Source organism: Salmo trutta, chromosome 22, assembly GCF_901001165.1.
Source record: "Salmo trutta chromosome 22, fSalTru1.1, whole genome shotgun sequence".
Lineage (NCBI taxonomy): Eukaryota > Metazoa > Chordata > Actinopteri > Salmoniformes > Salmonidae > Salmo > Salmo trutta.
This window is the reverse complement of record NC_042978.1, coordinates 50253406-50275318: the sequence shown is the minus strand read 5'-3', so window position 1 is coordinate 50275318 and position 21913 is coordinate 50253406. Positions and strand designations below refer to the sequence as shown.

The following is a 21913-nucleotide window of genomic DNA, read 5'->3' as shown; positions in this document are numbered from 1 at the left end:
ATAAATTCATGAACTTCAGTAATAAAGCCTCTCTTGAAAAAGCCAAACCTTGACCCAGAAAATATAAAAAACTATCGGCCTATATCGAATCTTCCATTCCTCTCAAAAAAAATTGAAAAAGCTGTTGCGCAGCAACTCACTGCCTTCCTGAAGACAAACAATGTATACGAAATGCTTCAGTCTGGTTTTAGACCCCATCATAGCACTGAGACTGCACTTGTGAAGATGGTAAATTACCTTTAAATGGCATCAGACCGAGGCTCTGCATCTGTCCCGTGCTCCTAGACCTTAGTGCTGCTTTTGATACCATCGATCACCACATCCTTTTGGAGAGATTGGAAACCCAAATTGGTCTACAGGGACAAGTTCTGGCCTGGTTTAGATCTTATCTGTCGGAAATATTTCAGTTTGTCTCTGTGAATGGTTTGTCTTCTGACAAATCAACTGTAAATTTCAGTGTTCCTCAAGGTTCCGTTTTAGGACCACTATTGTTTTCACTAAATATTTTACCTATTGGGGATGTCATTCGAAAACATAATGTTAAATTTCACTGCTATGCGGATGACAGCTGTACATTTCAATGAAACATGGTGAAGCACCAAAATTGCCCTCGCTAGAAGCCTGTGTTTCAGACATAAGGAAGTGGATGGCTGCAAACGTTCTACTTTTAAACTCGGACAAAACAGAGATGCTTGTTCTAGGTCCCAAGAAACAAAGAGCTCTTCTGTTGAATCTGACAATTAATCTTGACGGTTGTACAGTCGTCTCAAATAAAACTGTGAAGGACCTCGGTGTTACTCTGGACCCTGATCTCTCTTTTGAAGAACATATCAAGACTGTTTCAAGGACAGCTTTTTTCCATCTAAGTAACATTGCAAAAATCAGAAACTTTCTGTCCAAAAATGATGCAAAAAAATGTATCCATGCTTTTGTTACTTCTAGGTTAGACTACTGCAATGCTCTACTTTCCGGCTACCCGGATAAAGCACTAAATAAACTTCAGTTAGTGCTAAATACGGCTGCTAGAATCCTGACTAGAACCACAAAAATTGATCATATTACTCCAGTGCTAGCCTCCCTACACTAACTTCCTGTTAAGGCAAGGGTTGATTTCAAGGTTTTACTGCTAACCTACAAAGCATTATATGGGCTTGCTCCTACCTATCTTTCCGATTTGGTCCTGCCGTACATACCTACACGTACGCTATGGTCACAAGACGCAGGCCTCCTAATTGTCCCTAGAATTTCTAAGCAAACAGCTGGAGGCAGGGCTTTCTTCTACAGAGCTCAATTTTTATGGAATGGTCTGCCTACCCATGTGAGAGAAGCAAACTCGGTCTCAACCTTTAAGTCTTTACTGAAGACTCATCTCTTCAGTAGATCATATGATTGAGTGTAGTCTGGCCCAGGAGTGTGAAGGTGAACGGAAAGGCTCTGGAGCAACGAACCGCCTTTGCTGTCTCTGCCTGGCCGGTTCCCCTCTTTCCACTGGGATTCTCTGCCTCTAACCCTATTACAGGGGCTGAGTCACTGGCTTACTGGTGCTCTTCCATGCCGTCCCTAGGAGGGGTGCGTCACTTGAGTGGGTTGAGTCACTGACGTGGTCTTCCTGTCTGGGTTGGCACCCCCCTTTGGGTTGTGCCGTGGCAGAGATCTTTGTGGGCTATACTCGGCCTTGTCTCAGGATGGTAAGTTGGTGGTTGAAGGTATCCCTCTAGTGGTGTGGGGGCTGTGCTTTGGCAAAGTGGGTTGGGTTATATCTCGAGTTCTTCATATTTCTTATTTTTATTTCTGGTGTGTTTTTGTTCCACCTCCATGTTATTTTTTAGTATTACATTGATATTTATTTCTGTATTGTTTGGTTTCGACTTTGCAAGAAAGGCATTTCACTGTACTTGTGCACGTGACATTAAAACTTGAAACGTGAAACTTTTCTTGTTGAAAACGGCATGTGTGACATCGATATTAGTCAGAATCATTAAAAGAAGAAGAAGAAGCGAGTAGGTTAATTTTGGTCATGAAGGTCAATCTCTTCCTACACGGAGATTTTAAATGTTTGTCAGGACCTACCTGAGGGCTGGGTTTTGAACCACCGTGATGATTAGTCTCCATCCAATGGACAGTGAAACAGACCTGCACAGAAGCTATGACTTTGTTTACATATGACAACACGCAGTACTTTTATTTATATATTTTTTTTTTACTTGAGAAATACCGCACCAAACACCTAGATGTCAAATTGTGTGACTATATAAGCTCCTCGGCGACAAAAAATTACAAATGTAACTATCCAACATTCATTCTGACTATTTTGAGGAAGTAATACTGGCTTTATTCCTATGGTGTCTCATCGGGGACAAACATCAGTAACTGCCACACCGAACCACACTGCCAAGAATGAAGACTTGTTTTTTTTGTTATAATGAGCAAAAGAAAACCAATCGGTGCGTTCAGTCGCTCTTTAAGAGGCAACATCTGTATGTCGTAGAGCGCCCTCTGCTGTTTATCTCATTAGTTGCTACTGGTTCCAGCAGGTACAGTCAGGCCTGCTCTAAAATGTAGAAATAGAAATCAACCAAGTCCACCAGTGAGCGGGCTATCCCACCAGCGAGCGGGCTATCTCACCAGCGAGCGGGCTATATTTAGATGCTTTGATTTTCTCTGGACCAAAAAGCTAGTAATACTGGAAATTGCATGAGCAAATAGACAAATCCACGGTTTAGGAAAGGTAAAGGGGTGTGTATTTGAAGGTGGGATCTCAGCAAGGTATCACTTATTCCCAGACAGACACAGCTCTCTCTCTTCCCTACGTCTGTTTATAGCCATCTCTCTCTCTCTCTTCCCTATGTATGTTTATAGCCATCTCTCTCTCTCTCTCTTCCCTATGTCTGTTTATAGCCATCTCTCTCTCTCTCTTCCCTATGTCTGTTTATAGCCATCTCTCTCATCTCTCCCTTCTCTCTTTCCCTATGTCTGTTTATAGCCATCTCTCTCTCTCTCCTTCATTTCCCTATGTCTGTTTATATATAGCCATCTCTCTCTCTCTCTCTCTTCCTATGTCTGTTTAATAGCCATCTCTCTCTCTCTCCTCTCTCTTCCTATGTTCTGTTTATTAGCCATCTCTCTCTCTCTCTCTCTTCCCTATGTCTGTTTAATAGCCATCCTCTCTCTCCTCTTCCTATGTCCTGTTTTCTAGCCACCCTCTCTCTTCCGTTATTCCTTTCCTCTTCCCTACGTCCGGTGTAATAGCCACCTCTCCTCTCCTCCTTATCTCTCTCTTCCCCGACATCTGTTTATAGCACACCGCCTCTCTCTCTCTCTTCCCTAATGTCTGTGTATAGCCATGCTCTCTCTCTCTCGTCTCTTCCTAACAATCTGTTATAGCCATCCTCTCCTCTCTCTCTCTTCCCTATGTCTGTTTATAGCCATCTCTCTCCTCTCTCTCTCTTCTTCCCTACGTCTGTTATAGCCATCTCTCTCCTCTCTCTCTTCCCTATGTCTGTTTATAGCCATCTCTCTCTCTCTCTCTCTCTCTTCCCTACGTCTGTTTATAGCCATCTCTCTCTCTCTCTCTCTCTTCCCTACGTCTGTTTATATCTCTCTCTCTCTCTCTCTCTTCCCTATGTCTGTTATAGCCATCTCTTCTCTCCTCTCTCTTCCCTACGTCTGTTTATAGCCACCTCTCTCTCTCCTTATCTCTCTCTCCCCTACATCTGTTTATAGCCACCCTCTCTCTCTCCTTATCTCTACTCCTCCCCTACATCTGTTTATAGCCACCTCTCTCTCTCCTTATCTCTCTCTCCCCTACATCTGTTTATAGCCACCTCTCTCTCTCCTTATCTCTCTCTTCCCTACGTCCGTTTATAGCCACCTCTCTCTCTCCTTATCTCTTCTCTCTCTCCCTACATCTGTTTATAGCCACCTCTCTCTCTCCTTATCTCTCCCTCCCCTACATCTGTTTATAGCCACCTCTCTCTCTCCTTCTCTCTCTCCCCTACATCTGTTTATAGCCACCTCTCTCCTTATCTCTCTCGCTCTTCCCTATGTCTGTTTACAGCCACCTCTCATATCCCTCTCTTCCATAGCATCTGTTTATAGCCACCTCTCTCTCCATATTATGGCTATGTTATAACGATTTGTATAGTTAAAGTAGAAAAGGGAAAATAAATGAACATAAATATGGGTTGTATTTACAATGGGGTTTGTTCTTCCCTTTTCTTGTGGCAACAGGTCACATCTTGCTGCTGTGATGTCACACTGTACTATTTCACCCAATAAATATGGGAGTTTATCAAAATTGGGTTTGTTTTCTAATTCTTTGTGGGTCTGTGTAATCTGAGGGAAATATGTCTCTCTAATATGGTCATACATTTGCAGGAGGTTAGGAAGTGCAGCTCAGTTTCCACCTCATTTTGTGGGCAGTGTGCACATAGCCTGTTCTTCTCTTGAGAGTCAGGTCTGCCTTCGGCAGCCTTTCTCAATAGCAAGGCTATGCTCACTGAGTCTGTACATAGTCAAAGCTTTCCTTAAGTTTGGGTCAGTCACAGTGGTCAGGTATTCTGCCTCTGTGTACTTTCTGTTTAGGGCCAAATAGCATTCCAGACTGGTAAATTCTTTCCAATGTGTCAAGTAATTCTCTTTTTGTTTTCTCATGATTTGTTTTGGTCTAATTGTTTTGCTGTCCTGGGGCTCTGTGGGGTGTGTTTGTGTTTGTCAACAGAGCCTTAGGACCGCTTCCATTTAGGTGATTGTAGAATTTAACGTCTCTTTTATGGATTTTGATAATTAGCGGGTTTCGGCCTAATTCTGCTCTGCATGCATTATTTGGTGTTTTACTTTGTACACAGAGGATGTTTTTGCAGAATTCTGCCTGCAGAGTCTCAGTTTGGGGTTTGCCCCATTTTTTGAATTCGTGTTTGGTGAGCGGACCCCAGACCTCACAACCATAAAGGGTAAAGGGTTCTATAACTGATTCAAGTATTTTCAGCCAGATCCTAATTGGTATGTCGAATTTGATGTTCCTTTTGATGGCATAGAAGGCCCTTCTTGCCTTGTCTCTCAGATCGTTCACAGCTTTGTGGAAGTTACCTGTGTTGCTGATGTTTAGGCCAAGGTATGTATAGTTTTTTTGTCGGCTCTAGGGAAACGGTGTCTAGATGGAATTTGTATTCGTGCTCACTCTCTATCTCTCACTCTTCCTTACATCTGTTAACAGCAACGTCTCGCTCTTTCTCTCTCTCTCTTCTCATCTGTGTACAGCAACCTCTGCTTTACCCCTACCTTTCTCTCTCTCTTCCTCTACCTTTAAACTAATGAGGTAGAGAAAACAGTGGTGGCAGGAGGGAAGGATTATTTTCCAAACTTCATAGACATCTTTCTCTGATATCAATACTGACACTAAACTCCTGCTGAGTTTCTCCTTTAACTCCCAGTGGGGTTTTCTGGCTCTGACTCCTTTAACTCCCAGTGGGTTTTCTGGCTCTGACTCCTTCAACTCCCAGTGGGTTTTCTGGCTCTGACTCCTTCAACTCCCAGTGGGTTTCTGGCTCTGACTCCTTCAAACTCCCAGTGGGTTTTCTGGCTCTTGACTCCTTCAACTCCCAGTGGGTTTCTGGCTCTGACTCCTTCAACTCCCGGTGGATTTTCTGGCTCTGACTCCTTCAACTCCCAGTGGGTTTTCTGGCTCTGACTCCTTCAACTCCCGGTGGATTTTCTGGCTCTGACTCCTTCAACTCCTGGTGGATTTTCTGGTTCTGACTCCTTCAACTCCTGCTGGGTTTTTCCTCTTTTGAATACTTCACAAAATGCTCCTTTATAGAGAATAAAGAATAATACAGGGAGTACCAGGTAATAACATGGCTATCTATATGTACAGGAAGTACCAGGTAATAACATGGCTATATACAGGAAGTACCAGGTAATAACATGGCTATATACAGGAAGTACCAGGTAATACATGGCTATATACAGGAAGTACCAGGTAATAACATGGCTATATACAGGAAGTACCAGGTAATAACATGGCTATATACAGGAAGTACCAGGTAATAACATGGCTATCTATATGTACAGGGAGTACCAGGTAATAACATGGCTATATACAGGAAGTACCAGGTAATAACATGGCTATATACAGGAAGTACCAGGTAATAACATGGCTATGTACAGGAAGTACCAGGTAATAACATGGCTATCTATATGTACAGGGAGTACCAGGTAATAACATGGCTATATACAGGAAGTACCAGGTAATAACATGGCTATATACAGGAAGTACCAGGTAATAACATGGCTATGTACAGGAAGTACCAGGTAATAACATGGCTATGTACAGGAAGTACCAGGTAATAACATGGCTATATACAGGAAGTACCAGGTAATAACATGGCTATATACAGGGAGTAACAGTACCGAATCAATGTGCAGGGGAACAAGGTAATTGAGTTTACTATTTACATATAGGTAGGGGTAAAGTGAGTTAGTGCAAAAAAAGGGTGAATGTAGATAGTCCAGGTAGCCATTTGATAAGCTATTTAGCAGTCTGATGGTTTGTGGGTAGAAGCTGTACAGGTTCTGTTGATTCCAGACTTGGTTCACTGGTGCCACTTGACATGTGGTAGCAGAGAGAACAGTCTATGGCTTGGGCGGCTGGATTCTATGTAAAAAAAATTCAAAAAAGGTCTTTCCTCTGACACCGCCTGGTATAAAGGTCCTGGATGACAGGAAGCTCAGCCCCAGTGCCGTATTCACCACCCGCTCTGGAGCCTTGCGGTCGGGAGCTTTTTAGTTGCCATACCAGGCGGTGGCGCAGCCAGTCAAGATGCTCTCAATGGTGTAGCTCTAGAATGTTTAAAAGATCTGAGGGCTCATGACATTTCTTTTCAGCCTCCTGATGAGGAAGAGGTGCTGTCGTGCCCTCTTCACAACTGTATGGGTGTGTGCGGACTATGTTTATTCTTTAGTGATGTGGACATCGAGGAACTTGAAGCTCTTGACCCGCTCCACTACAGCCGTTTCCTGTAGTCCACGATTATCTCCTTTGTCTTGCTGATGTTGAGGGAGAGGTTGTTGCCCTGGTACCACACTGCCAGGGCTCTGGCCTCCTCCCTATAGGCAGTTTTATTGTCGCCGGTGATCGGTCCTACCTCTGTCGTGTCATCAGCAAACGTGATGATGGTGTTGGAGTCGTGCTTGGTCACGCAGTCGTGGGTGAACAGGGCGTACAGGAGGGGACTAAGCACACACCCCTGAGGGTCCGCCGTCTTCATGGTCAGCGTGGCAGATGTATTGTTGAAGATCGGGATCCAGTCGCAGAGGAAGGTGATCAGTCCTGAGCTTGGTGATGAACTTAGAGGGTACTATGTTGTTGAATGCAGAACTGTAGTCAATGAACAGCATTCTGACATAGGTGTTCCTTTTGTCCAGGTGGGTGAGGGCAGTGTGGAGTACAGTAGAGACTGCATCATCTGTGGATCTGTTGGGGTGGTATGCAAATTGGAGTGGGTCCAGGGTGTCTGGGATAATGGTGTTGATCTGAGCCATGACCAGCCTATCAAAGCATTTAATGGTTTTAGATGTGCTACGGGCAAAAGTAATTTACGAAGGTTACCTTGGCGTCCTTGGGCACGGGGACTATGGTGGTGTGCTTGAAACAAGTTGGTATTACAGACCTGGTCAGGGAGTGGTTGAAAATGTCAGCTAATGGGGATCCAAATGAAGATCCAGATAAGGAGTGTTGGTGTGTGTGATGGCCACTAAGGGGAGCCAAAGCTCCATAGTAGACACCGGTCCTGCACAGCAACAGCATGGTCCAATGAACAGGCAAAACAACGACAAGTGTCACTGGCCTGGTCTCTGTAAAAGTCTTTACACACATTCCTAGACACACCTCCTCCTCACTCACTCTCTCCCCCCTTTCGCATTCTCTCCCAATCCTAACACTGATCCACTTCACTCTGGCCCCAAAAAATCTCCCTCTCTTTTTTTTGTATGGCAATCATCTACGTTTAATTTCATCCTCCAAGCATTGCTAATAACCACTGATTCAACCTCCAACCACTGTTAATACTTCCCCTCCAACCACTGTTAATACTTCCCCTCCAACCACTGTTAATACTCCCCCCTCCAACCACTGTTAATACTCCCCCCTCCAACCACTGTTAATACTCCCCCTCCAACCACTGTTAATACTCCCCCTCCAACCACTGTTAATAACCACTGTTAATACTTCCCCCTCCAACCACTGTTAATACTTCCCCCTCCAACCACTGTTAATACTCCCCCCTCTAACCACTGTTAATACTTCCCCCTCCAACCACTGTTAATAACCACTGTTAATACTTCCCCCTCCAACCACTGTTAATACTTCCCCCTCCAACCACTGTTAATACTTCCCCCTCCAACCACTGTTAATACTCCCCCCTCTAACCACTGTTAATACTCCCCCTCCAACCACTGTTAATAACCACTGTTAATACTTCCCCCTCCAACCACTGTTAATACTTCCCCCTCCAACCACTGTTAATACTCCCCCCTCCAACCACTGTTAATACTCCCCCCTCCAACCACTGTTAATACTCCCCTCCAACCACTGCTAATACTTCCCCCTCCAACCACTGTTAATACTTCCCCTCCAACCACTGTTAATAACCACTGTTAATACTTCCCCTCCAACCACTGTTAATACTTCCCCTCCAACCACTGTTAATACTTCCCCCTCCAACCACTGTTAATAACCACTGTTAATACTTCCCCCTCCAACCACTGTTAATAACCACTGTTAATACTTCCCCTCCAACCACTGTTAATACTTCCCCTCCAACCACTGTTAATACTTCCCCCTCCAACCACTGTCAATACTTCCCCCTCCAACCACTGTCAATACTTCCCCCTCCAACCACTGTTAATACTTCCCCTCCAACCACTGCTAATACTTCCCCCTCCAACCACTGCTAATACTTCCCCCTCCAACCACTGCTAATACTTCCCCCTCCACCACTGTTAATACTTCTCCCCCTCCAACCACTGTTAATACTTCCCCCTCCAACCACTGTTAATACTTCCCCCTCCAACCACTGTTAATACTTCCCCTCCAACCACTGCTACCTGCTTCCCCCCTCTAACCACTGTTAATACTTCCCCCCTCCAACCCTGTCAATACTTACTCCCCTCCAACCACTGTCAATACTTCCCCCTCCAACCACTGTTAATACTTCCCCTCCAACCACTGTTAATACTTCCCCTCCAACCACTGTTAATACTTCCCCCCTCCAACCACTGTTAATACTTCCCCCTCCAACCACTGTTAATACTTCCCCCCTCCACCACTGCTAAATACTTCCCCCTCCAACCACTGCTAATACTTCCCCCTCCAACCACTGTTAATACTTCCCCTCCAACCACTGTTAATACTTCCCCCTCCAACCACTGTTAATACTTCCCCCTGCAACCACTGTTAATACTCCCCCTCCAACCACTGCTAATACTTCCCCCTCCAACCACTGTTAATACTTCCCCCTCCAACCACTGTTAATAACCACTGTTAATACTCCCCCTCCAACCACTGTTAATACTTCCCCCCTCCAACCACTGTTAATACTTCCCCCTCCAACCACTGTTAATACTCCCCCTCCAACCACTGTTAATACTTCCCCTCCAACCACTGTTAATACTCCCCCCTCAAACCACTGTTAATACTTCCCCCTCTAACCACTGTTAATACTCCCCCTCCAACCACTGTTAATACTTCCCCCTCCCAACCACTGTTAATACTTCCCCCTCCAACCACTGTTAATACTTCCCCCTCCAACCACTGTTAATACTTCCCCTCCAACCACTGTTAATACTCCCCCCTCCAACCACTGTTAATACTCCCCCCTCTAACCACTGTTAATACTTCCCCTCTAACCACTGTTAATACTTCCCCCTCCAACCACTGTTAATACTCCCCCCTCCAACCACTGTTAATACCCCCCCCTCCAACCACTGTTAATACTCCCCCCTCCAACCACTGTTAATACTTCCCCTCCAACCACTGTTAATACTTCCCCCTCCAACCACTGTTAATACTCCCCCTCCAACCACTGTTAATACTCCCCCTCCAACCACTGTTAATAACCACTGTTAATACTTCCCCCTCCAACCACTGTTAATACTTCCCCTCCAACCACTGTTAATACTCCCCCTCCAACCACTGTTAATACTCCCCCCCTCTAACCACTGTTAATACTCCCCCTCCAACCACTGCTAATACTTTAATGGGTCTCTGTACGTCTATGTAGATATTCCATTAAAAAAAAATCAGCCGTTTCCAGCTACAATAGTCATTTACAACATTAACAATGTCTACACTGTATTTCTGATCAATTTGATGTTATTTTAGTGGACAAAAAAAATTGCTTTTCTTTCAAAAACAAGGAAATGTCTAAGTGACCCCAAACTTTTGAACGGTAGAGTATATTGTTTTAATAGCTATATATAATACACATCGAGGTGAGGGTGATGAAAATGCGTTTGATCTGCTTCTGTTCTGTGGTTGGCACTGTGTGCTCTTTTCCAAGGACGGGTCCCGGTCTCTTCCCGGGTCCATGGGATTCATGGGGGGTCGGGGGTGGGTCTGCCGGGCATTGGGATGACAACCCAACTCGGGATGAGGAGGGGTTTTAGCGGGTGGAATAGTGGGGACCAATTGGAGGTTTACTTAGTAGCAATGCAAATATCATGGTACAGCTAATATAGAAAATCATCATGTTACTTTTTAATGGTAAGTTTACAAACAGATATTATGATGAATAGAATTGAAAGTTGTGTCTCATTATGGTAAGTGGTGAAATAAGTATAGCCAGTTACAACTGTAATGGCCTAGCGATAATAAGAAAAGATGATCAGTATTTACCTGGCTAAAAGAAAAGGAATATGATATCTATTGTTTACAGGAAACACATTCAACAATTATTAGATTAAGTTTTGTGGAAAAAGGACAAGGGGGGGGGGGGCAAAATGTATTTCTCCCATGGGGCAAAGAAATTCAAAATGGGTGATGATATTAATTAACAGCAATTTTGATCCAAATGTACAAATTGTCCAAACAGATCCTCAAGGTACAGTTGAAGTGGGAAGTTTACATACACTTAGGTTGGAGTCATTAAAACTCGTTTTTCAACCACTCCACAAATTTCTTGTTAACAAACTATAGTTTTGGCAAGTCGGTTAGGACATCTACTTTGTGCATGACACAAGTCATTTTTTCAACAATTGTTTGCAGACACATTATTTCACTTATAATTCACTGTATCAATTACAGTGGGTCAGAAGTTTACATACACTAAGTTGACTGTGCCTTTAAACAGCTTGGAAATTTACAGAAAAATATGTCATGGCTTTAGAAGCTAGGAAGAAGCTAGATAGGCTAATTGACAGAATTTGAGTCAATTGGAGGTGTACCTGTGGATGTATTTCAAGGCCTACCTTCAAACTCAGTGCCTCTTTGCTTGACATCATGGGAAAATCAAAAGAAATCAGCCAAGAACTCAGAAAAAAGTTGGAGACCTCCACAAGTCTGGTTCATCCTTCCAAGACGCCTGAAGGTAACACTTCATCTGTACAAACAATAGTATGGCAGGTATAAACACCATGGGACCACGCAGGCCGTCATAACCGCTCAGGAAGGGAGACCCTTCTGTCTCCTAGAGATGAACGTACTTTGGTGTGAAAAGTGCAAATCAATCCCAGAACAACAGCAAAGGACCTTGTGAAGATGCTGGAGGAAACAGGTACAAAAGTATCTATATCCACAGGAAAACGAGTCCTATATCGACATAACCTGAAAGGCCGCTCAGCAAGGAAGAAGCCACTGCTCCAAAACCGACATAAAAAAGCCAGACTACGGTTTGCAACTGCACATGGGGACAAAGATTGTACTTTTTGGAGAAATGTCCTCTGGTCTGAAGAAAGAAAAATACCACTGTTTGGCCATAATGACCATCGTTATGTTTGGAGGAAAAGGGGGAGGCTTGCAAGCCGAAGAACACCATCCCAACCGTGGCAGCATCATGTTGTGGGGGTGCTTTGCTGCAGGAGGGACTGGTGCACTTCACAAAATAGATGGCATTGAAGGAAGGAAAAGTATGTGGATATATTGAAGCAACATCTCAAGACATCAGTCAGGAAGTTAAAGCTTGGTCGCAAATGGGTCTTCCAAAGTGCGAGCAAGGAGGCCTACAAACCTGACTCAGTTACACCAGCTCTGTCAGGAGGAATGGGCCAAAATTCACCCAACTTATTGTGGGAAGCTTGTGAAAGGCTAGTTAAACAATTTAAAGGCAATGCTACCAAATACTAATTGAGTGGATGTAAACGTCTGACCCACTGGGAATGTGATGAAAGAAATAAAAGCTGAAATAAATCATTCTCTCTACTATTATTCTGACATTTTACATTCTTAAAATAAAGTGGTGATCCTAACTGACCTTGGACAGGGAATTTTTACTAGGATTAAATGTCAGGAATAGTGAAAAACTGAGTTTAAATGCATTTTGCTAAGGTGTATGTAAACTTCCGACTTCAACTGTGTGTGTGTGTGTGTGTGTGTATATATATATATTTATTTACCCCTAAAAGATATGGGGGATTGGAAATGAAGCAGATAATTACATTGATGGAAGAAACCATCTATCCTCAATGTTAAAGCTGATCCACCCCTTAATAAAAGAGAAAAGCAAGTGGGTTTTTAGTGGTTGAATGAAATGTATTCAGACAGCAAGAGGTAGCCAAACCTGCAGAGCAAACGTTATGCGACTGAATAAGGTAAGCCTGAATACCTGAGAAATGCATAGGAAAGGTGTTCATTCCTAAGTCAGAATCGACCCTCTGGCCCTGAATATACAGAGATAGAGCATTGTTGTCGGGATGACAACAGCTAATACAGGCTGTTAATTATTGTAGGCCTATGGAAATATGAACACAATATGAAACCAGCTGTTCGAAAGCATTGGTGCTAATAGTTGGGCAGGGGAAATTAATGTAGATGACTATTGAACAGGAGGGAAAGGGATAAGGAGGAGGAGGAGGAAGAGGAGAGGGAGGGGTACTCACATGAGGAGGAGAGGAGAGGAGGAGGAAAGGAGAAGAGGAGAGAGGAAAGGGGAGGAAAGGGGAGGAGAGGAAAGGAGAGGAGGAGAGGGAGGGGTACTCACATGAGGAGGAGAGGAGAGGAGGAGGAAAGGAGAGAGGAAAAGAGAGGAGAGGAGAAGAGAGGAAAGGAGAGGAGATGAGAGAAGAGGAGGAGAGGAGAGGGGTACTCACGTGAGGAAGAGACCGCTGAGGGAAGCTGAAGTTGCCATGGGAGATGCGGTCTATGAAGTTGAGAGGGATTTCTGTATCTGCTCAATGTTGAGCATGACGAAGTCGTACTTACAGACCAGCAGGGAGTTGTCTGTGATCAGAACTACACGCTCTTTCTCGTTGTTCCAATGGTCAACCCTGGAGAATAGAGGTTAAGTATTTATCAATGACTTAACAAAGTAAGGGCTCTACTCAATCTGTAGTTCAGCGTTACAGCGTGATTTAAATTGAAAGGCAATGTTTTCCGCGTTAGCGGAGACTGCATTCACGGTAAACGCTGCATTTATCGGCACAATTGGAAATTATCTTTAAAGGCCCAGTACGGTCAAAATAGTGATTTCCAACACTATGAGATTGGAATAATACTGTGAAAATGAGGATAATGCCCTTTTAGTGTAAGAGCTGTTTGAAAAGACTTCCTGAAATTTCAGATTGTTTTGGTGGGATGGAGTTTTGGTCTACCTTGTGACATCACCAGGTGATCAATTAGTTAATAGACCAATAAGAAAGAGAGTTCCAAATCTCTCTGCCAATAACAGCTAGTTTTCAGTTTTCCCCCTTCCTCATTCAGACCACTTTATAACGTGTAGACTGATCTGGATTAGGTTGCTTGCGTACAACATTTTTGATATGTTTTATACTTTTTAAACTATTAACTGTTGTCTTTCTTTTTGTCCATCTTCATTCAATTTAATGGGATTTTTTTTTTCACTTCCAACATTCAATGTAAATGATGTAACGTTTGACAAAAATGTTTTTTGAAAAATCAGCTGCTTTGACCACTTTGCCAACAACTAGGAGGAAATAAAAGCGTATGAAATCCTCCTCTATAATAACTTAATTATCTGGTACCGATCAAACGCAACAGCTGTTCAAGTAACCGTGTCAACAACATCATCTCTACCTTTTTATAAACAACTGAATTCCACAATTTTCCAAACAACTTAAGACAACAAAAAAAAATTGAGTGGGTATGACATCTTGGTAATCTTCTCCGCTATTCTAATCTGTTGGCGGAACAAAAAATATCCACTACGGATCTGCCAATAACAGCTATTTTTCAGTTTTCCCCTCCCCATTCAGACCACTTTATAACGTGTAGTGTAACGTGGGTCATACAAAGGGGACCAAGGCGTGGCCTGTGAAGTGCTCATGCTTCACTTTAATTATGAAGACACTTAGACCAAAAACGACCGACAACAGTTCCGTCAGGTGAACATACACTAAACAGGAAACAACTACCCACAAAACAACAGGGGAAAAACACCCCTACTAAATATGACCTCCGAATAGAGGCAAACGAGGAACAGCTGCCTCCAATTGAAGGTCAACCCCAATAAACCCCAACCTAGATATAGACAAACTAGAATCCAACATAGAAGAACATAGAGTACATAGAACAAACACAAAAACAACCTCTGTCACGACCTGACCACTCTACCATAGAAAATAACAACTTATATTGGTCAGGACGTGACATGTAGACAATACAGCTGTTCTGGTAACTGTAATGACACATTTTCCACAAACTTTTTCCAAACAACTTCCATTTTGACCACTCCCCGAAAAAGTCAGATAAAAACAAAGTATGAAATCTTCCTCTACTTCTATAGCAGAAGCAGATTCATTACTAACAGACACTCCAGCCAATCAGTGAATTAGACAGACACACACACACACACACACACTCCAGACAATCAGTGAATTAGACACACACACAGACACTCCAGCCAATCAGTGAATTAGACACACACACACACACACACACAGACACTCCAGCCAATCAGTGAATTAGATACACAGACACTCCAGCCAATCACTGAATTAAACAGACACACAGACACTCCAGCCAATCAGTGAATTAGATACACACACACACACACACACACACAGACACTCCAGCCAGTGAATTAGATACACACACACACACACACACACAGACACTCCAGCCAGTGAATTAGACACACAGCCACTCCAGCCAATCAGTTAATTAGATACACACACACACAGACACTCCAGCCAATCACTGAATTAAACACACACACAGACACTCCAGCCAATCAGTTAATTAGATACACACACACACAGACACTCCAGCCAATCACTGAATTAAACACACACACAGACACTCCAGCCAGTGAATTAGATACACAGACACTCCAGCTAATCAGTGAATTAGATACACACACACGCAGACACTCCAGCCAATCACTGAATTAAACAGACACACAGCCACTCCAGCCAATCAGTGAATTAGACACAGACACAGACACTCCAGCCAATCAGTGAATTAGACTTCAACAAAGTACTGAGTAAAGGGTCTGAATACTTATGTAAATGTAGTATTTCAGTTTTTTTTATTTCATACATTTGCGAAAATGTCTAAAAACCTGTTTCTGCTTTGTCATTATGGGGTATTGTGATGTCATTATGGGGTATTGTGATGTCATTATGGGGTATTGTGATGTCATTATGGGGTATTGTGATGTCATTATGGGGTATTGTGATGTCATTATGGGGTATTGTGATGTGTAGATTGATGAGGAAAAAATATAATTTAATACATTTTATAATAAGGCTGTAACGTAACAAAATGTGGAAAAAGTCAAGGGCTCTGAATACTTTCTGAATGCGCTGTACAAGACAGGCACTTCAAATAGGTCAAGGGAACTGTAGCCTACTGTTCAGATTGGTTAAATGGAATATGAAATCTGTTACCTCACATACAGCGGCAAGAAAAAGTATGTGAGCCCTTTGGCTCTATCTGGATTTCTGCATAAATTGGTCATAAAATCTTCCTCCAAGTCACAACAATAGACAAACACAGTGTGCTTAAACTAATAACACACAAATTATTGTATTTTTCTTGTCTATATTGAAAACATCATTTAAACCTTCACAGTGTAGGTTGGAAGAAGTATGTGAAACCCCTAGGTTAATGACTTCTCCAAAAGCTAATTGGAGTCAGGAGTCAGCTAACCTGGAGTCCAATCAATGAGATGAGATTGGAGATGTTGGTTAGAACTGCCTTGCCCTATAAAAAACACTCACAAAATTTGACTTTGCTTTTCACAAGAAGCATTGCCTGATGTGAACCATTCCTCGAACAAAAGAGATCTCAGAAGACCTAAGATTAAGAATTGTTGATGTGTTCGGGAGGCGTTCGGGAGGCGTTCGGCGGTCGACGTCACCGACCTTCTAGCCATCGCCGATCCACTTTTCATTTTCAATTTGTTTTGTCTTTGTTTTCTACACACCTGGTTTCACTCACCCAATTACTTGTTCATTATTTAACCCTCTGTTCCCCCATGTTTGTTTGTGAGTAATTGTTCGTCGTAAATCGGTCCGTTATTGTGGGCTCGTTATATTGCTTTTTATTTGTGTATTTTGAGTAAAGTACATTGATTACTCATATCTGCTGTCCTGTGCCTGACTCTCTACACCAGCTACATACAGGACCATTACAATTGTTGACTTGCAAAAAGCTGGAAAGGGTTACAAAAGTATCTCTAAAAGCCTTGATGTTCACCAGTCCACGGTAAGACAAATTGTCTATAAAAATGTAGAAAGTTCAGCACTGTTGCTACTCTCCCTAGGAGTGGCCGTCCTGCAAAGATGACTGCAAGAGCACAGTGCAGAAGGCTCAATGAGGTTAAGAAGAATCATAGAGTGTCAGCTAAAGACTTACAGAAATCTTTGGAACATGCTAACATTTCTGTTGACGAGTCTACGATACGTAAAACACTAAAGAAGAATGGTGCTCATGGGAGGATACCATGGACGAAGCCACTGCTGTCCAAAAAAGACATTGCTGCACGTCTGAAATTTGCAAAAGAGCACCTGGCAAAATATTCTGTGGACAGATGAAACTACAGTGGAGTTGTTTGGAAGGAACACACAACACTATGTGTGGAGAAAAAAAGGCACAGCACACCAACATCAAAACCTCATCCCAACTGTAAAGTATGGTGGAGGGAGCATTATGGTTTAGGGCTGCTTTGGTGCCTCAGGGCCTGGACAGCTTAGTATCATCGACAGAAAAATGAATTCCCAAGTTTATAAATACATTTTGCAGGCTGTCCGCCTATTGAAGCTCAACAGAAGTTGGATGATGCAATAGGACAACAACCCAAAACACAGAAGTAAATCAACAACAGAATGGCTTCAACAGAAGAAAATACACCTTCTGGAGTGGCCCAGTCAGAGTCCTGACCTCAACCTGATTGAGATGATGTGGCATGACCTCAAGAGAGCGGTTCACACCAGACATCCCAAGAATATTGTTGAACTGAAACAGTTTTTTAAAGAGGAATGGTCCAAAATTCCTCCTGACCGTTGTGCAGGTCTGATCCCCAACTACAGAAAACGTTTGGTTGAGGTTATTGCTGCCAAAGGAGGGTCAACCAGTTATTAAACCCAAGGGTTCACATACTTCTCCCACCCTGCACTGTGAACGTTTGCACGGTGTGTTCAATAAAGACATGAAAATGTATAATTGTTTGTGTGTTATTAGTTTAAGCACATTGTGTTTGTCTATTGTTGCTACTTAGATGAAGATCAGATCAAATTTATGACATTTATGCAGAAATCCAGGTAATTCCAAAGAGTTCACATATTTGTTGTTGCCACTGTAGCTGTCACAACGTCTACAGAAGGTGGCTCCTCTCCCCGGTCGGGCGGTGCTCGGTGGTCGTCGTCGCCGGCCTACTAGCTGCCACCGATTTATGTTTCTGTGTCTTTTGGTTTTGTCTGTTTAAGTCTGCACCTGTTTTGTGTTAGTCAATTAGTGGGGGTATTTAGTTTGTCTGTTTCGTTTGGGGATTTGTGCGGGATTGTTTATGTGTCATGCCTTTATGGGCACGAAGGGGAATATTGTCAATTCCTATTTACGCTGCGTGTTTAGGCATTAGGGTTGCCGGGCTGCGTCCCGTCCTTTCGTATTTTTGGAGCTGTTCTCCTACTGTATTATTGTGCACCCTGCCTTGTTGCGGTATTTTTTCTATTATTATTATTAAAGGTGTGTTTCACGGACCTCAGTCTCCTGCGCCTGACTTCAAACCTCCTGCTATCCAAGTGTTTTGTGACTGCAGCCTTAATATTAACTCATGCAGAATGAAGTTTTTATTGCAGTAAAATTATACACCAAATGTAATCTGGAACAAGAGTGGAGAAATATGATTTATTTCTTTCAGCATCTTGAGAGAATGTGAATGTGCAGTTAGATACCGTCTGTAAAGGTGCTGTCTTTATCAGCATCATAACAGCTGATAGTATTTCAACCACAGTTAGGGACCGTCTGTAAAGGTGCTGTCTTTATCAGCATCATAACAGCTGATGGTCTCTAACTGTAGTTGAAATACCATCAGCTGTTATGATGCTGATAAAGACAGCACCTCTACAGACGGTCCCTAACTGTGGTTGAAATACTGTCTGTAGAAGTGCTGTTTTTATCAGCATCATAACAGCTGATAGTATTTCAACCACATACAATATGCATCCATGATGAACTGAAATATTATCAGAAAAATGTTGGGTCGTTTACACAGGTTTCTATTTCCTGATGTCACAGAAAATCTGTCCTGTTTATTTTGAGTTGTTGCATTTTCTCCCCTGTCCCTAAATGTCTTTGCTTCACTAAAGAAGATGTCAACTAGATTGAAACATTCCATTCTATCGATTTATGCCATTATTCTCATGAGCCAAATAACTCTAAATCAAGTGTATAGGACCTGTATTAAATGATCACTTTTATGCTCAACATAGCTACTGCATATGAGCACTCGCTCCAGAATGGGAAAAGTATCCTTTCTATTTTATTCAGCTGAATTCAATTATATTATTTTTACTATAAAAATCATATAAAATAATGTCAGGGGACTTATAAGCATATATTGTCTGATAAATGAACAAGCTTACAGCCTATATCATGGAGCATAGCCAGATAACATACAGTATCTAGTCTGATAAATGAACAAGCTTACAGTCTATATCATGGAGAATAGCCAGATAACATACAGTATCTAGTCTGATAAATGAACAAGCCTACAGTCTATATCATAGCGAATAGCCAGATAACATACAGTATCTAGTCTGATAAATGAACAAGTCTACAGTCTATATCATGGAACATAGCCAGGTAACATACAGTAGGCCAACTCATATTCTGTTCTTCTGAAATATATTTTCTTCATATCATAATGTTTCTTCAGACCTAAAATAAATAATGGACTTATTGTGATATTATTGATTTAATAGACTTTTAAAAATGTAGATGTTCCAAAAGCACGCTGTCACGTCTACCCCAGCTCCAGTGCTTGACGTCGCCAGTTTACTAACCACCGGTCCTGGCAACCCTCATTACTGCCACCTGGCAACCCTCATTACCGCCCACCTGGCAACCCTCATTACTGCCCACCTGGCAACCCTCATTACCGCCCACCTGGCAACCCTCATTACCGCCTGCCTGGCAACCCCCATTACTGCCCCACCTGGCAACCCTCATTACCGCCCACCTGGCAACACTCATTACTGCCCACCTGGCAACCCACATTACTGCCCACCTGGCAACCCTCATTACTGCCCACCTGGCAACCCCTCATTACCGCCCACCTGGCAACCCCTCATTACCGCCCACCTGGCAACCCTCAATACCGCCCACCTGGCAACCCTCATTACTGTCACCTGGCAACCCTCATTACTGCCTACCTGGCAACCCTCATTACTGCCTACTTGGCAACTCTCATTACCGCCCACCTGGCAACCCTCATTACTGCCCACCTGGCAACCCTCATTACTGCCCACCTGGCAACCCTCATTACCGCCCACCTGGCAACCCTCATTACCCGCCCACCTGGCAACCCTCATTACCGCCCACCTGGCAACCCTCATTACCGCCCACCTGGCAACCCTCATTACCGCCCACCTGGCAACCCTCATTACTGTCCACCTGGCAACCCTCACGCCTGCGCCCCATCATGAGACACACCTGGACTTCATCACCTGCCTGATTACTCACTGTTTATCTAGCACTTCCTAGCATCACTCTACAGGCAGTATTGGTTCCAGTTTTCATGTCCAGACGCTGCTCTTGTTTTCACCATGTTTGTTATTATTAAACGCACCATTTTCAACCCTGCTTCCTGACTCCCTGCATCTACGTTACACATTAGCATTAGCGGCTTGTAGCCAGCTTGTATACGTAGAGGCGTGGAGAAGTTTAAACGTGTTTATGTTAATTACTGGTCAATTACCGTGAGACCGGCTGACCACCCTCCTCTCCCCGCCACACCTCTAGTAGCAAACGCAGAACAAACGGGGGGAAAAAACAGCTTGATTCTGATTGTTATTCAAATTGAGAGATCAATGAATAAAAACACCTAAGGAACACATTTTTTTAAAATCAGAATGAACAGAAATCGAGAACTCAAGAGAAGACAGGCTATGTGCAACACTGCCCACAAAATGAGGTGGAAACTGAGCTGCACTTCCTAACCTCCTGCCAAATATTAGAGACATATATTTCCCTCAGATTACACAGACCCACAACAATGCGAAAAACAAACCCGATTTTGATAAACTCCCGTATCTACTGGGTGAAATACCACAGTGTGACATCACAGCAGCAAGATTTATGACCTGTTGCCACAAGAAAAGGGGAACCAGTGAAGAACAAACACCATTGTAAATACAACCCATATTTATGCTTATTTATTTTCCCTTTTGTACTTTAACCATTTGCACATCATTACAACACTGTATATATACATAATATGACATTTGTAATGTCTTTATTCTTTTGAAACTTCTATGAGTGTAATGTTTACTGTTCATTTTTATTGTTTATTTCACTTTTGTATATTATCTACTCCACTTGCTTTGGCAATGTTAACATATGTTTCCCATGACAATAAAGCCCCTTGAATTGAATTGAGAGACAGAGACAGACAGACAGAGAGACAGACAGACAGACAGACAGACAGACAGACAGACAGACAGACAGACAGACAGACAGACAGACAGACAGACAGACAGACAGACAGACAGAGACAGACAGACAGACAGAGACAGACAGAGACAGACAGACAGACAGAGACAGACAGAGAGCGACAGACAGAGACAGACAGACACAGACAGACAATAATACATGACATTTAGCAGAAGCTTTTATCCAAAGCGACTTACAGAGACTAACAGTCATCTAACTGAAGATAGAGAATGAAAAGCTCCTCTATTATTTATTATAGATGACGATAAGGAGAGAGAAAGAGAAGCATTTCATTCTCTATCTTTCTTCCACACCCCCTCTTTCTTCCACACCCCCTTCTTCTTCCACACCCCCTCTTTCTTCCACACCCCCTCTTTCTTCCACAACCCCCTCTTTCTTCCACACCCCTCTTTCTTCCACACCCCTCTTCCACACCCCCTCTTTCTTCCCCCCCCCTTCTTTCTTCCACACCCCCCTCTTTCTTCCACACCCCCTCTTTCTACCACACCCCCTCTTTCTTCCACACCCCCCTCTTTCTTCCACACCCCCTCTTCTACCCCCCCCTCTTTCTTCCACACCCCCTTTCTT

At 43.1% G+C, this 21913-nt stretch overlaps 1 protein-coding gene across 2 annotated transcripts in view; it reads right to left on the bottom strand.

The window, feature by feature from the left end:
- LOC115158903 (splicing factor, proline- and glutamine-rich) overlaps nucleotides 1-21913 on the bottom strand; it is a 65745-nt gene that overhangs the window by 29316 nt on the left and 14516 nt on the right. The window contains exon 4 of one of the 2 annotated variants that reach the window (XR_003868775.1): nucleotides 13303-13479. The exons of the other annotated variant lie outside the window; for it this stretch is intronic. The gene's annotated coding sequence lies outside the window, so the exon portion shown is untranslated. The remainder of the gene's footprint in view (nucleotides 1-13302; nucleotides 13480-21913) is intronic. 2 annotated transcript variants of the gene reach the window in all.